The sequence below is a fragment of the Pristiophorus japonicus genome, unplaced genomic scaffold (assembly GCF_044704955.1).
Source record: "Pristiophorus japonicus isolate sPriJap1 unplaced genomic scaffold, sPriJap1.hap1 HAP1_SCAFFOLD_61, whole genome shotgun sequence".
NCBI lineage: Eukaryota > Metazoa > Chordata > Chondrichthyes > Pristiophoridae > Pristiophorus > Pristiophorus japonicus.
In genome coordinates this window covers 2,196,448-2,213,068 of record NW_027254520.1, presented here as the reverse complement: position 1 = coordinate 2,213,068, position 16,621 = coordinate 2,196,448, and positions in this window count along the sequence as shown.

Here is a 16,621-nt window from a genome sequence, read left to right as displayed (position 1 = left end):
ACGAGCTCCAGCAAAGGCGACAAGTCCGTTTGCGGCAATTACAGAGGAGCTTCCCTGCTGTCTGCGCCAGGGAAAGTCATCGGAAGAAGCCTCCTGATCCGCTTCACGCAGAGACTGTCGAGTCACAGATTCGTAGCATGGATTCTGCCCACTGAGGGGCACAATGGACATGATCTTCACCACGCGCCAAATTCAAGAAAAATGCATGGAGCAGCGTCGATCTCCGACATATCCAGGCGATTCATTAGATCTTCAGACACATGGATTGTCAGATTTAGCTGCAATTCGAGATCTTTAGGAGGAACAGGAGTTTGAAAAGCAACATTTTATGCATGCATGGAGAGGGGACGAGTCTGCTCTTTTCAGTTTATAAAACGAGACCTTGCTGCTTGGTCACTGTGCCTCACAACCAAGGAGCTGATCTTAATATTTCCAAGGGAAAGTACTGGCTGTGCTGAAAATCCGAAATTCAAAAAGCGATTGCTAGACCTAATCAGCAGGCCAGAAAATATTTCTGGGGAACTAAGTGAATTTAACGTGTTAGATTGATGACGAATAATCACAACTGGAAATAGTTCGAGTTGTAGCAGGTTTTAAACAGGTTCAGAGGCAGTAAAATGGATGGGGGCTGGGGACGGAACAAATGGGAAGATCTGTGACAGGATGGAAGGCACGAGGTGAAATGAATCAAGGGATTGATTGTGCAAAGCAAAAGGGATAAAATTGGGCAATTATAGAACAAAAGATGGGTCCAGTGGATCTCTAAATGGGAACTGCAGAATCATTAACAGCAGCTAGTGTCCAAAAAATTGAAGCATTGTTTAAGACCTTCAGTTGTTGTACTCAATCTTGAGTACAGAAGTTTGGAAACTACCGAATCGAAAGATGAGGAGCCGTTCCTCGAGCTTACATTGAGTTTAATTTCACCAAAAATATCGATCTCAGTGGGGGACTGCGCCGAAGAATTAAAATAACTTGTGACTGGCTGCTCAGTGTCAAGCTTGCCGCCTGAACCAAGGTGCCCCACAAAGCGATCACCCAATCTGTGTCTGGTCTCCCCAGTGCAGAGGAGACCACATGGTGAGCAGCGAATACAGTATAACACATTGAAAGAAATACAAGTAAAACACTGTTTTACCTGGAAGGTGTGTTTGGGGGCCTGGACAGTGGGTAGTCAGGAGATAACAATGCAGGTGTTGCATGTCCTGCGCTTGCCTGGGAAGATGTTTGAGAAGGGAAGGCGCTGCTTAGAATGGCTGCGGAATGGACCAGGATGTCGCGGCAGAAGCAGTCTCTTCAGAATGGGAATGGTAAGAGAGGGGAAGAAGATTTGGTGGTTAAGTCACGCTAGAGGAAGCAGACGTGGCGGAGTATATTGCATTGATTGTGTAGGCTGGTAGGGTGGAAGTTGAGTGCAAGGTCAAACCCTTATTTTTTGCGTGAAAGGGCGAGAATGCGTGAGTGCAGATTTGAGGGAAATAGTTCGAACATGTTCGAGGGTAAAGACAACCATGGTGGAGTGGAACATTCTGTTATGACAAAAGGATGGCCTATTGGAAGCACTGTTATAGAAGATTAAAGCAATAGGGATAGGTGGTCGATGGATGGGTTACAGTGATAGGGATAGGCAGTCCAAGGAAGGATTACAGAGATAGAGATAGGGATAGGCAGTCCATGGATGGGTTAGATATGGATAGGCAGTCGATGGATGGGTTGCAGAGAAAAGGATAGGGATCGGCAGTCCATGGATGGGTTATGTAAATAGGGATAGGGGTTCCATGGTTTTGTTACAGGTATGGATTGGAATAAACAGTCCATGCATGGGTTGCAGAGATAGCGATAGGCAGTCCATGGATGGGTTAAATATAGGGATTGGAATAAACAGTCCATGAATGGGTTACAGAGAAAGTGATAGGGATAGGCAGTCCATGGATGACGTAAACCAGGGATTGGAATGCAAAGTCCACTGATGGGTTGCAGAGACAGGGATATGTATTGGCGGTCCATCTATGGGTTACAGCGGCGATGGAGATAGGCATAGGAGGAGCATGCATGGATTTCAGAGAAACGGATAGGGCTGGTGGCCCATGGATGCGGTACAGCAATAGGGATAGTGTTAGGCGGTCCATCGTTGGGTTTCAGAGATAGCGATGGGAATATCCAGTCCTTGGATTAGTTACAGAGGTATTGATATAGTCAGGTGACCCATGGATGGGTTACAGAGATAGGGATAGGCAGTCTTTGCATCAGTCACAGCAATACGTATAGGAATAGGCGGTCCATGGATGGGCTACAGGAATAGTGATCGGAGCAGGTAGCTCATGGATGAGAAACAGAGATAGGGATCATCAGTCTGTGAATGGCTGTAAGCGATACGGATAGGATTAGGAGGTCCATGGATGAGGTACAGAGATAGGGATAGCAGTTGTCAATCCATGTATATGTGACAGCAGTCGGGATGGAGATAGACTGTCCGTGAATGCGTTACAGCGATTGGGAGATTTGTCGGTAGAAAATGGACGGATCAGAGCAGTAAATACAGGACTAGCGGGTCCATTGATGGGTTACATTGATAACGTTAGGGATGCGCAATCCATGGATGGGTTACAGAGATAGGCATAGGAATAGGCAGGCCAAGTTGGGTTACAGCGAAAAGGAAAGGAATAGACAATCAATGGATGGGTTAAAGAGATAGGCATAGGGATATGCAATCCATGCATAGATTGCAGTGATTCGTATAGGACGCAGCGGTCCATGGATGGGTCACAGCATTCAGGATAGGAATAGACAGTCCACGGATGGGTTACAGAGATAGGGATAGGAATGGGCAGGCCATATTCTGTTACAGTGATAAGGATAGGAATACACGGTCGATGGATTGCATAAAGGAAAGGGCATAGGGATAGGTTGTCCATGCAAGGGTTACAGAAACGGTTATAGGAATAGGCGGTCCATGGATGGGTCACAGCGATAAGGATAGGAATAGAGAGTCCCTGGATGGGTTACAGAGATAGGAATAAAAATAGGCAGGTCATGTTGGGTTACAGCGCTAGGGATAGGATTAGACAGTCTCTGGATGGGGTAAAGCGATAGGGATAGGGACAGGCACTCGCTGAATGGGTTGCAGAGATACAGATAGTGATATGAAGTCCATGAATGGGCCTCACCGAAAGCGATGGGAATAGACGGTCCATGAAAGGATTGCAGAGTTAGGTATAGGAATAGACAATACATGGGTGGGTGGATGGGTTACAGTGATGTGGTTAGGTGTAGGTGATCAATGGATGGGTTACAGATAGTGAATGCAATAGGCAGACTATGGAAGGGTTGCAGCGATAGGGATAGGGGTTGGCAGTCCATGTATTGCTTACATAGTTAGGGATAGCAATAGGCGGCCCAAGAATGGGTTACAACGTTAGGCATAGGGTCAAGCTGTCCAACGACAGTTTACAGAGATAGGGATAGTAATAGGCGGTCCAATGATGGGTGACAGTGATGGGGATTGGTGTAGGGGGTCCATGGATGGGTTATAGTGATAGGGATAGGGATCGGCGGTCCATGGATGGGTAACAGTTATGGGGATAGTGGTAGGTGGTCAATGGAAGGTTGCAGCCGTAGTGATAGTGATCGGCTGTCCATGGATGGATTATAGCGATAGGGATAGGAATAAGAGTTCCGTGGATCGGTTGCTCCGTAAGGCATAGGGGTTCGGCTGTCCATGGAAGGTTTACAAAGATAGCAGTAGGAATAGGTGGTGCATGGATCGGTTACAGCGGTAGGGATAGGGATAGACAAATGACTGCTCTTTAAGAGCACGTCCAAGTACTTTTTAAAAATGTGATGATGGTTTCCGCATCTGCCATCCATTCAGACTGTGAGTTCCAGACTCCCAGATCTGTCTTGGTGAAGAACTGCTTCCTTATCACCCATCTAATCCTTCTACCAACTACATTAAATTTATACCCCGGTTAAATACCCATCTGCTAATATTGGGCGCAAAGAATCATCAGGTAGAGAGGCAAGAGCTCAAAATCTGAAAGCGAGAGACAGGATCAGAGGAACAGTTAATGTTCTGGCGAGTGGACTTCAAGAGGTGCTGGAGATAAATTACTATCAGGTAGAGATAAATTATTCTCTCTGGTGCGAGTGTCCAGCTCAATAGCGGGATTCTGTAAAATTAGAAAGATCACATTCAGTGATGAGTGATGAATCAGTTTCTCACACAGAGGGTAGCGGAAATCTGGAACTCTCTTCCCTACTAAGCTTTTGAGGGTGAGAGTCAAATGACAATTTCAAAATACAGATTTGTAGAATTTTGTTCGGAGAGAATATTAAAATTTATGGAATTATCACGGGCAAATCACATATATCAGCCGTGATATAATTAAATGGCAGAACAGGACTAAGGGTTGATTGGCCCCCTCCTGTTTCTAATTGCCTATAATTGTAATATGATAGAAATATAAACAGCTGCAAATAAACATTGCATTTTATGAATATTTAACAGCAAAAAATCCGTGCTATCCGCAACAAATCTATGTCAGAGGGAAATTCTCCAAGCTGCTGCGTGACCTTATCGTGGTTCTCTTGATTCACTCTCCAATTCCTCCCACACGTTGACATTTTTAAACCTTGTTTTCAATCTGCTGCCCTGGGCCAGTGCTTGCCACAGTTTGAATAAAAACGGTTTTACAGCTTGAAACCTGTATTTATCAGTTATGAATCAACATAAGGTGCAAAGATAGAGCATCTGTCGTCAAATAAAGAGGATTCATTAAAGCATGTTGGCGTCATAGTGTCGATTTGAACAGAATTGAACCGAAATCATTCAAGATGGAATATTTTATTTACTGAATCACAATAAACAATATATTTTTATAACTGCTGGGAAATTAGTTCCACTACGTCAGAGGAGGAATTGTGTGATCACCACTTTTTATTCATGCCGAACACAAACTCAGGTATACATTCCGGATCAATTCAGAGATTGACACTGAGATAAAAGCAGCGAGTGATACAACCAGCATCGGCACAAATGGCGGATTAGACAAGAGAGATGCATTGATGTAAAAATGGTCTCAAACTTCAACCGGTAGTGACAGACATCTGATAGATATCAGTATCTGGAGGCGATGCATCAAAGGCATGATTTTGACTCCATGACTCAACAGGTCGAAGGGCCTGTTGAGCCAATTAAAGATCCAGGCATCGGTTTCCAAAACTCCTGCACTTTTTCTCGTTATATCCCACGATATGCGAATTTTGTCTGAGTGAACGGGCTAAAATCATTTTAAATGTAACTACGGTTGCATTAGTTCCCATTCTGGATTCACGCTCCAGTCGCTGCGGTGCGTGGGTCGGATTCCACTGCTGTGATCATTTCTGACGGGGCTGATTCAGGCCTCTTCAAAAAAAATCGCTGTTTTCCAAGTGTTTTGTGAGACTTTGCTCTGTTCAGAGCAGAGTTTCAGGAGATGATGTGTGGCGCAGTGATCGGAAAGTGGTTTGTATTCTGCGTCGTATTCGGCCGCAGCAACCTTGGTTTGAATCCGAGTTACAGCACAGCTTACTTTATAACTTTTGTTCACTGTGGAACCTGCTAATAGAATTCAACGAAATATTTGTCATTACTGCATTAAACAAATACTATTTTATTGGTGTTGAAAACCTATTTACTCCTTTAAACCCGCCTCACCACACAGCTGTTTCTGCCTTCCACAATCAGTCACCCTTTACTCACAATTCGCTCCACAACAATACTTCTGGCGACGGCAGCGGCCGCCTGGCCAAAAGGATAAAGCGCCTGAATTCGATGCTAATGAAAACCTGTCGTCATAATTTAACTCACCCGTCGAACATTTTTCTTCTCTTTTCCGATTCTGTCTCAAAACCGGCCATTTGTGATATTCCCTCACCTGTAGTAACGGAAGGCCTTTTACTTACAGAAGCTGGTTGTAGATTTTCAACATTGTCGATCAAGGTGCACGGACAGGACAAGCGGCGAAGGAGACTTTGCCACAGCTGATTTAGTTTGGATGCAAAAAGCAGGAAACGGGATGGCTAATCAAACTTGAGCATGGAGAGGAATAGTTTGAGAGGTCAAGGCGATGAACTGCAAATCATTGTGCTCTGCACGGGTGGCTTCCAATCCTATTTTCGTCATTATTGCATCAAAAATTCGATAACTATTGTATTTTGACATTCACCTTAAACCACATATCCAAATTCACCTTTATATACAAAGCATGCTACATTCCACTCATATCACGACTCAAATTACTAATATTTACTTCAAAGGGATAACCTTTGTTGGACCAAGGGGTGTGGGACTCTCAGAGAGCCAGCACAGGCACGATGAACCGAATAACATACTGAAGCTTCTTCAGAATCTGAAATTTCGATACGCGGTTGCTTTGCTTTATGGGCATGATTCTGTCTTTCTGGATTTTACAGCTGAGTTTCAAGCAGTCCCGAGTTCAAACCCCGGACGAACAAGGCTCAATTATAGTCAAAAATTAGCTTTTCAAATCCGATCGACATTCCAGAAAACATAAATATTTTAAATTAAATTTACGTGATCTCGTGCGATTTTCCCACGTCTACTGGAATCCCAGATCTGCACAGGAGCGATATGATATTCAACGTACTCAGTAAGGTTAAATGTTTCCAGCTGTATTCGTCTCTGTGTCTCATTGAATGCCTTATACCCATTTTCGATTCCGGCCAATGCAACACCTTGACATTTGGCTTTCTGTATTCATGAGCTCGCTGATTTGGCAGAAACTAACATTTAGCTTCAAACCTCCATCTTCATGAAACATCGACTGCCCAGAATATCAGTCAGGCTTGTTTTTTCTAGGGCTGAAAAGATGTGAGAAGTTGGCTTTTGTATTGGTCCCATGATTCCGAATACAAACGGTACAGGGTTCTGTATTGGCCAGGAATCAAACCGGATTGACCAGGCTTCCTGCACTGAGTAAATGGGTTGCTGATCATATCTTTCAATTCGGCACTTGACAACCTTCCGGTCTCAACAGTAAGTTCAATAAATCGGAGCTTAACTTGTGCTCCCGCTCTCGGGCAGCAGATGCAGGAAATATTCTGCTGTTCCCACAAACACCTTCTCTGGAGCATCTTTTGTTTCTTTACTGCCCTATTACCATCCACGTTAGTGTGCATTAAATGCCGGAATATTGAGAAGATAAATCTCTCCCATAACAGTAAAGTCAATATTGGGCATTGGCTCTATATGTTGGAAATATAACAGGTACGGAATAATACCAGTATAGTCACAAGAGAAATCCCTCCCATCTGAAAAATGAATCAATATCCGGTCATGGGCTGTGCATGTTGGAACGTTAATGTTTACTGAGTGTTCAGCAATTATACTCATAGAATGAAACCATCCCATGTTGGGAAATGGGCTGTGTATATTGGAAGTTCAGTGGGCACTATGTCTTAGAGAGAGCACATGGAGAGGAAAAATCTGTCATACATCAGTAAAGTATCAAAATAGAGTATGGGTTAGTTATATTGGAAATATAAAGGCTACTGATGTACAAAATGTAATACAAAATATTTTGAGCACATAAACTGCCATTCGGCCATTCAGGTCAATGTCTATGTTTATGCTCCGCAAGGGCCTGCTTCCTCCCATCTGCATCTAACACCTTCAATGTCAGCACTCGTATGCGTATATATACTTCCTTGAATGCATCTATGTATTTCGGTCTTCCCCTATTTGTCTCCTCTTAGGCACTCGCTCGGAGTCGAGGAAGACTTGCTTCCTCACTAATATTTTTTCTCAGGTGAGTGATGAGAAAATGCGAGAACCACAGTTTTTGTCACCAGTTGGGCAGGCGGTGGTAGAAAGGACGGATGGGTGTGGTGCTTGGCTTGTCGTGGGCTTCTTCCCCTGTTTGCGCTTGGCTTCCGTGTGATTCCAGCGAAGAGACATGAGGTGTTTGGCGCCTTCCCAAATGTTTTTGCCTCACTTTGAGCCGTCTTAGTCCAAAAGTTTCCAGATGTCGGTGGGAATGTAGCAATTTTTCAAGGATGTTATGAGAATGTCCTTGAAGAGTTTCTTCTGCCACCATGGACTCGCTTGCCCTGTTCGTGATCTGAGCAGCTTATTTTGGCAGATTAATATCAGACATGAGGACGAAGTCACCTGTCCATCAGAGCTGATGGAGTGTGGTCAATGCTTCCATGCTGGAGATGTTTGCCTGAGCGAGTATAGTGCCATTGGTGTTCCTATGCTGCCAATGTATTTGCAGGAACTTGCCGAGGAAGCATTGTTGCTACTTCTCCAGTGATTTGAAGTGCCTGCTCTATAAAGGCTATGTCTGTGAAGCATGGAGGAGTGGGAACATCATTACTGCCCTGTAGGCATTGAGCTTGGTGCCGGGCTTCAGATCCTGCTCATTGAACACTCTCTTCCTCAGGCGACAGAACGTTGCACTGGCACACTGAAGGCGGTGTTGGACTTTGTCTTCGACGTCTTCCCTTGCTGACATTAGCATTCCGAGGTATGCAAAATAGTCCACGTTGTCGAAGGCCTCGACATGGTTCTTGTTAATAAGATGGCCGTATTGTATGGCGGTGCAGGTTGGTCGAAAACCTTTGTCTTATGGATGGTTAATGTAAGGCCCATGCCCTGGTACGCTTCACTGCTGATATTGAGGAATGTATGGAGTTCGACCTTCCACAGTGCACAGAGGCAAGCATCCTCTGCATACTATAATTAATTCGCAGATGGTGGGACGAACTTGGATCTGGACTGGAGGCGACGGAGTTTGAATAATTTTACATTTATTCTGGAGATTAGCTCAAAAGTAGGGGAGAGCATATTGAGAGTGAGATAGATCATTTCAGAAAGTAAGATCCAGAAGAGCGTTGATATGATGACTCAGCCTTGATTGACCCCTGTTCGCACGTGTGTGGTGGATCAGTTGTTCAGCATCATGGCTTGCATGTCATCGTGAATCAGGTGGTGGATAATGAAAACAATTTGAGAGCAGCTGAAGTTGAAGAGGACACTCCATAATCCCTCACCTGTGACGGTGTCGAAGGCCTTTTTGAGGTCAAAGTAGGTCCTATCCAGTGTTCGATGCTGCTCCCTGCGTTTTTCTTTAATTTGGCATGCAGTGATGATCATGACCACTGTGCCCCTTAGTGGGCTGAATCAGCACCACTTGGAGAATGTGATTGAGGAGGATTCTTCGGATGACTTTCCATTTGGCAGACAGCAGGGACACTCCTCTGTAATTACCGCAATAGGGCTTATCCCCTCTCTTGAGGATGGCCATGATTACAACGTCTCCGTGCTCCCCTGGCATGATCTCCGCATTGCAAATGAGAGAAATTATTTCATGCATTCGCGCCAACAGTCATTCGCCGCCATTCTTTAGTGCTGCAGCTGGGATTCCATGTGCTCACGATACCTTGTTGTTCCTCAATTATCGGATGGCCTTTGGAATCTCATGCCGGGCTGTGGTTATGCTGAGTTCATGGTGGGTAGCATGCTGTCGGATGGAATCGAGGACACTTATTTCGAAGAAAGAGTCGTTGATAAGTACGGTTCGGATCCTGGCCCTCATTGGGGTGCAAACCTCACTGCTTGGACCGTAGTTGGTCTTGACTGCGCCAATGAAGCCATGCACACCGTATTTATCAGCAAGTTGCTGGATCTCCAGTGTTATTTCTCTTCTTCATCTGTTCATTACTTCGCTAGTTTTATCTTGGACCTCGGCCTCCAGATGTCTAAATAACTGCTTTCTTGCTCTCGAGTTTTGCTTCTGCTTCCAGTTCAAAAATGCCTTGCATTTGTGGTGTGGCTTATTAGCTCCTGAATTTCCTGCTTATTCTTGTCGTACCAGTCTTGATGTTTCCTGGTGGATTTACCAAGCGTCTCGACACAGGTATTAAGTAGAGAGGCCTTGAACGCAGACCAGGCACTACGGACACTTTGTGCCTCCGGTTGACTGGTATTCCTGAAGATGGTTGTGGGGCATTGTCTGAATAGAGCTTCCTTAGTCGAGTATTTGAGTGATCAAGCTTTGGTTTTGCTGCGCCAGCGTTTCTGTTCACGCTGCTGTTTTGAGTCTACATTAATTTAAGTAACAGAGTGGATTAGCTGTGGCCCATCCAGCAGTCACCAGCTCCTGTCATGGCGTGGGTGATGTGGACGTTGATGCGATCCATCGCCCAGACGATGCCATAGTCATCTTGTTGGAACAATAACCCACCAACCCGGTGAAAGCATTGAAACACAGAATGCCCAGCTTCGGAATCGAGTTATGCCGATTGGTCAATAGCGGATTTTTATATATATTCTTTTGCTGCATTGAGCAATTATAACAGTCAGCTTTCATAAGATCGACAACTGAACTGTTTCAGAATGAACATCGTCCCAGTCTGGCCGATATATGCATCACCGGGATTCCATCGCAAATGGAGCAGCGTCACAGACCGTGATATGACGGGCTGAAAGCCATAATTGAGAGTTTTCTTTGCACAGTGCTTCATGTAACTTTTTAAATGTAATTTGTTTATTGAAATTCAGTAGTAAAACCAGGGATCGGGATTGACCTCGTATCGGACCCGCGTCTTCTCTGCTCCATATTTAAACAGCTGCTCCTCACTGCACCCTCCTGTAGACATGTTCTGAGGGATCATCATGGAACTGAAACATAAACTATGTTTTGCTTCCCACGGATATTGCCTGACCGTCTGTGAATTGCCATCATGTCCTGTTTATACCCTTCCTATAGATGCGGTTGCACTTGTCGGCTTTGGACCTTGTGCTGCAATGGTAGTGATTCTGATTCCAGATCAGACAGTGGGTTCCAATCACGTCCACATCGCACTTTTTCATTGGGCCAGCATCACTTTGAAGGAAGAGCTATCCATTGTTGGTGAAATAAATATTCTCAGAATCAAGTGATCTGTTCCTATCGATTTTCGCACAAAGTTTTTTTTTAATTTATAGTTTATATTTCAACAATGTATAAGGCATGTGTTACGTTTATTGTTTGCACAATAACCATGTCTCCCGCGTGTCAGGCGAGTATTATTCCCCTGAATCACCAAAGCTTACCTTGTTTTTGTCGTGTACAGAAGAACTCCACGAGTCTGAGTACAGGGAGCTAAACTTAATGTGTCCTTAGACTCCTTTAAGGCAATAGTTCGGAATACATTAGCTTGGATGATGTGGAATCAATATGGGTGGAGCTGCAGAATACCAAAGGGCAAAAAAACGTTAGTGGGAGTTGTGTACAGACTTCCAAACAGTAGTAGTGATGTTGGGGAGGGCATCAAACATGAAATTAGTGGTGCGTGCATTAAAGGTACAGCAGTTATAATGGGTGACTTTAATTTGCACATGGATTGGGTTAACCATACTGGAAGCAATACGGTGGAGGAGGATTTCCTGGAGTGCATAAGGGATGTTTTTTTTGACCAATATGTCGAGGAACCAACTAGGGGGGAGGCCATCTTAGACTGAGTGTTGTGTAATGAGAGAGGATTAATTAGCAATCTCGTTGTCCGAGGCCCCTTGGGGAAGAGTGACCATAATATGGTGGAATTCTGCATTAGGATGGAGAATGAAACAGTTAATTCAGAGACCATGGTCTAGAACTTAAAGAAGGGTAACTTTGAAGGTATGCGGCGTGAATTGGCTAGGATAGATTGGCGAATGATACTGAAGGGGTTGACTGTGGATGGGCAATGGCAGACATTTAGAGACCGCATGGATGAACTACAACAATTGTACATTCCTGTCTGGCGTACAAATAAAAAAGGGAAGGTGGCTCAACCGTGGCTATCAAGGGAAATCAGGGATAATATTAAAGCCAAGGAAGTGGCATACAAATTGGCCAGAAATAGCAGCGAACCCGGGGACTGGGGGAAATTTAGAACTCAGCAGAGGAGGACAAACGGTTTGATTAGGGCAGGGAAAATGCAGTACGAGAAGAAGCTTGCAGGGAACATTAAGACGGATTGCAAACGTTTCTATAGATATGTAAAGAGAAAAATGTTAGTAAAGACAAACGGAGGTCCCCTGCAGTCAGAATCAGGGGAAGTCATAACGGGGAACAAAGAAATGGCGGAACGATTGAACAAGTACTTTGGTTCGGTATTCACTGAGGACACAAACAACCTTCCGGATATAAAAGGAGTCGGAGGGTCTAGTAAGGAGGAGGAACCGAGGGAAATCCTTATTAGTCGGGAAATTGTGTTGGGGAAATTGATGGGATTGAAGGCCGATAAATCCCCAGGGCCTGATGGACTGCATCTCAGAGTACTTAAGGAGGTGGCCTTGGAAATAGTGGATGCATTGACACTCATTTTCCAACATTCCATTGACTCTGGATCAGTTCCTATGGAGTGGAGGGCAGCCAATGTAACCGCACTATTTAAAAAAGGAGGGAGAGAGAAAGCAGGGAATTATAGACCGGTCAGCCTGACATCGGTAGTGGGTAAAATGATGGAATCAATTATTAAGGATGTCCTAGCAGTGCATTTGGAAAGAGGTGATATGATAGGTCCAAGTCAGCATGGATTTGTGAAAGGGCAATCATGTTTGACAAATCTTCTGGAATTTTTTGAGGATGTTTCCAGTAAAGTGGACAAGGGAGAACCAGTTGATGTGGTATATTTGGAATTTCAGAAGGCTTTCGATAAGGTCCCACACAAGAGATTAATGTGCAAAGCACATGGGATTGGGGGTAGTGTGCTGACATGGATTGAGAACTGATTGTCAGACAGGAAGCAAAGAGTAGGAGTAAATGGGGACTTTTCAGAATGGCAGGCAGTGACTAGTGGGGTACCGCAAGGTTCTGTGCTGGGGCCCCAGCTGTTTACACTGTACATTAATGATTTAGAGGAGGGGATTAAATGTAGTATCTCCAAATTTGCGGATGACACTCAGCTGGGTGGCAGTGTGAGCTGCGAGGAGGATGCTATAAGGCTGCAGAGCGACTTGGATAGGTTAGGTGAGTGGGTAAATGCATGGCAGATGAAGTATAATGTGGATAAATGTGAGGTTATCCACTTTGGTGGTAAAAACAGAGAGACAGACTATTATCTGAATGGTGACAGATTAGGAAAAGGGGAGGTGCAAAGAAACATAGAAAATAGGTGCAGGAGTAGACCATTCGGCCCTTCTAGCCTGCAGCGCCATTCAATGAGTTCATGGCTGAACATTCAACTTCAGTACCCCATTCCTGCTTTCTCGCCATACCCCTTGATCCCCCTAGTACTAAGGACCTCATGTAACTCCTTTTTGAATATATTTAGTGAATTGGCCACAATAACGTTCTGTGGTAGAGAATTCCACAGGTTCACCACTCTCTGGGTGAAGACGTTCCTCCGCATCTCGGTCCTAAATGGCTTACCCCTTATCGTTTGACTGTGACCTCTGGTTCTGGACTTCCCCAACATTGGGAACATTCTTCCTGCATCTAACCTGTCTACCCCGTCAGAATTTTAAATGTTTCTATGAGGTCCCCTCTCATTCTTCTGAACTCCAGTGAAAGCAAATGGCATGTTGGCCTTCATAGCGAGGGGATATGAGTACAGGGGCAGGAAGGTGTTGCTACAGTTGTACAGGGCCTTGGTGAGGCCACACCTGGAGTACTGTGTACAGTTTTGGTCTCCTAACCTGAGGAAGGACATTCTTGCTATTGAGGGCGTGCAGCGAAAGTTTACCAGACTGATTCCCGGGATGGCGGGACTGACCTATCAAGAACGACTGGATCAACTGGGCTTGTATTCACTGGAGTTGAGAAGAATGAGAGGGTACCTCATAGAAACGGTTAAAATACTAACGGGGTTAGACAGGTTAGATGCAGGAAGAATGTTCCCAATGTTGGGGAAGTCCAGAACCAGGGGACACAGTCTAAGGATAAGGGGTAAGCCATTTAGGACCGAGATGAGGAGGAATTTCTTCACCCAGAGAGTGGTGAACGTGTGGAATTCTCTACCACAGATAGTTGTTGAGGCCAATTCACTAAATATATTCAAAAAGGAGTTAGATGAAGTCCTTACTACGAGGGGAATCAAGGGGTATAGGGAGAAAGCTGGAATGGGGTACTGAAGTTGCATGTTCAGCCATGAACTCATTGAATGGGGGTGCAGGCTAGAAGGACCGAATGGCCTACCCCTGCACCTATTTTCTATGTTTCTATGTTTCTATGTTTATTACAACTCCAGAGAGCGTAAAAACATGCCAGTCAACATTTTATACTGGCCCTGCACGTGTGTGCAGAGGACCATTTGGACTCCATAATCCACGCCCTCTGGTGGCAAGTATTACATCGTTAAATGCATACCATCACTCCCACCTTCGGTGCAAGTTATTAACAAGTTGCGGCGATCCAGAGCATTTCGCCCCTTGGTTTATTGTCTAAGTTCAAACCCTGGCCCGTGTGAGTTGGACAGATCATTTCTGCGCTGCAACGCGGCTGCTCTAACCTGACTGTCAGGAACGGTGGATTCATCCTCATGATTGCCAACGAGTTCGATTGCTGGTTGTGTGTGTTTTGGTGGATCGTCGATGGTGATGTCCTCTTCAAGTCGTACGTGGCTGTCAGTAATCGCAAATTGGTCTGATCTAAATGCTTTCTGCACGTTTCGGCATTTAACAGTTTGAGTATAAACACCCTATTCCCTTCCTTGGCAAAAACAGTGGCAGCAATCCACTTGGAATCATGACCTTAATTCAGGAGAAATCGAGGGTCGTTGACATCAATGTCACGTGAAACAGACACGTGTTCGTGGTACATGTTCTGCCGGTGTCGCCGGGTTTATACGTGATAAATTAGATCCAGGTGGACCAGAGAGAGCTTGTTTTTCTTTGTATTCTTCATTAACAATTCTTTATTGCAACACCAGAGTGCCGAAACAGCATGGCAGCCAATCTTGTATACTGGCCCTGCCCTTGTCTGCAGATGACCACTAGGAACATAGCAGTCGCGTCCTCTGATGGCAAGTTTAACATAGTTTCATACATAGCAGCTTTTGTATTTAATCTTCGAGCCAACGCAATTAATCATTGCATTTATTTTAATACAAAGTGAAGCACAATTATGCACAGCAAAGTACTTCAGATGCTAAAAAAGAATTTCTTCAGCAACTGCTCGAAAACCTCACATTTCCAGAACTAGGCACTGCCAATCAGCTCTGCTCCTGCTTTGTAAACAGCCGCTCCTCTCTGCTCCCGGTCTGTAACCAGCCGATCCTCTCTGCTCCCGCTCTTTGAACTTCCGCTCATCACGCTCTGCCTCTTCACAACCCCAACGTGTGCAACACATCCAATGAGACACAGAGCCGCAGACACCCGGAATCCAATAACTTTACTCAATTGGTTGATTTTAACGTTGCTCCTGTGAAGCTGTGTGATTTTGGACGATGTAAAAAATACGTGCAAATTCATACATTTTAATTTAAATTATTAATCTTTTCTGCAGTCCCTTTCGGCTGTGAAAATGTGATTTTTGACTAAACCCTTGAGACAATAGTCAGGATATTGCATCCAGGATCTGTCGCATTTGAAAGCTGAAAATCCCAAAGCGAGAATCAAATCGGTAGACCAACGAGCCTCCGATAAAAAGAAACAACGCAACTCATGACGTATTCAAATCTTATATTCTGTCGGTAAAGATTTAAATGTAAAGCCCATCCTGCCTGTGCTGTGTCCATGAAAGAGCTATCAAATTAGTCCCACTCCCCATAATCGTACAATTTGTTTTCCTTTTAATGTAAATATTAGTAATTTGTGAAATGACATGAGCTGAGTATAGCATATTTGGAGCAACAGGTGAATATGGACATTAAGCTTAAGCGATTAACAAAATAAATTGAAGCATTAAATGTTGAAGACAATAACAACGAGAATTATATTCGCATCCGCGCATTAGCGCACAATGCATTAGCAGACATTTGCCTGAACCAGTCGGCCACCACGTTTTGCTGCAAGAGTGTAATCAGTCTCTCAGCGTTTTGATTTTTGCATCCAAACAGCAATCTCTAGCGAAAAACGGAACTGAACGCTTGTCCTGCCCATGCACCAAGTTGGAACAATGTTGAAAGAGTACAACTAGCGTCTGTCAGTAAAAGGCCTTTTCATGATTCAGGTGAGGCAGCGCCAGAAATGTTATGTAGTGAAATAGTTTCACTGCAGAGAAAAAGAAACGATTGACTGGGGAAATTAAATGCCCACGACAGAACTTCCTTGGTATTGAAGTCAGGCGCCTTTTCCATTAACCCACGCAGCCACTGCTGCTGACATTACAGTTATTGAAGGGAGCATTTTGAGGAAAGGGCTATTGTTTCTGGAAGGCAGAAAAAGCTGAGAAAACAGGCCCGTTTGAAAGAGTACGCATGTTTCTACTGGCAACAAAATAATACGTGTTTAAGTAAATAAAGATTGATGTGCTGCTGTGTTCTATCAACATTTGCCGGAGAGGACAAAAGATAAAAAGTAAACTGTACCATAAATCGGAATTGAAGCGAGGCTGCTGCAGCTACAACGGAGAGTACTAACCAGTATACGTTCACGGCACCCTACATCAGTTACTGCAAATTTGTTTTGACAAAAACACAGTCATAAACAGCA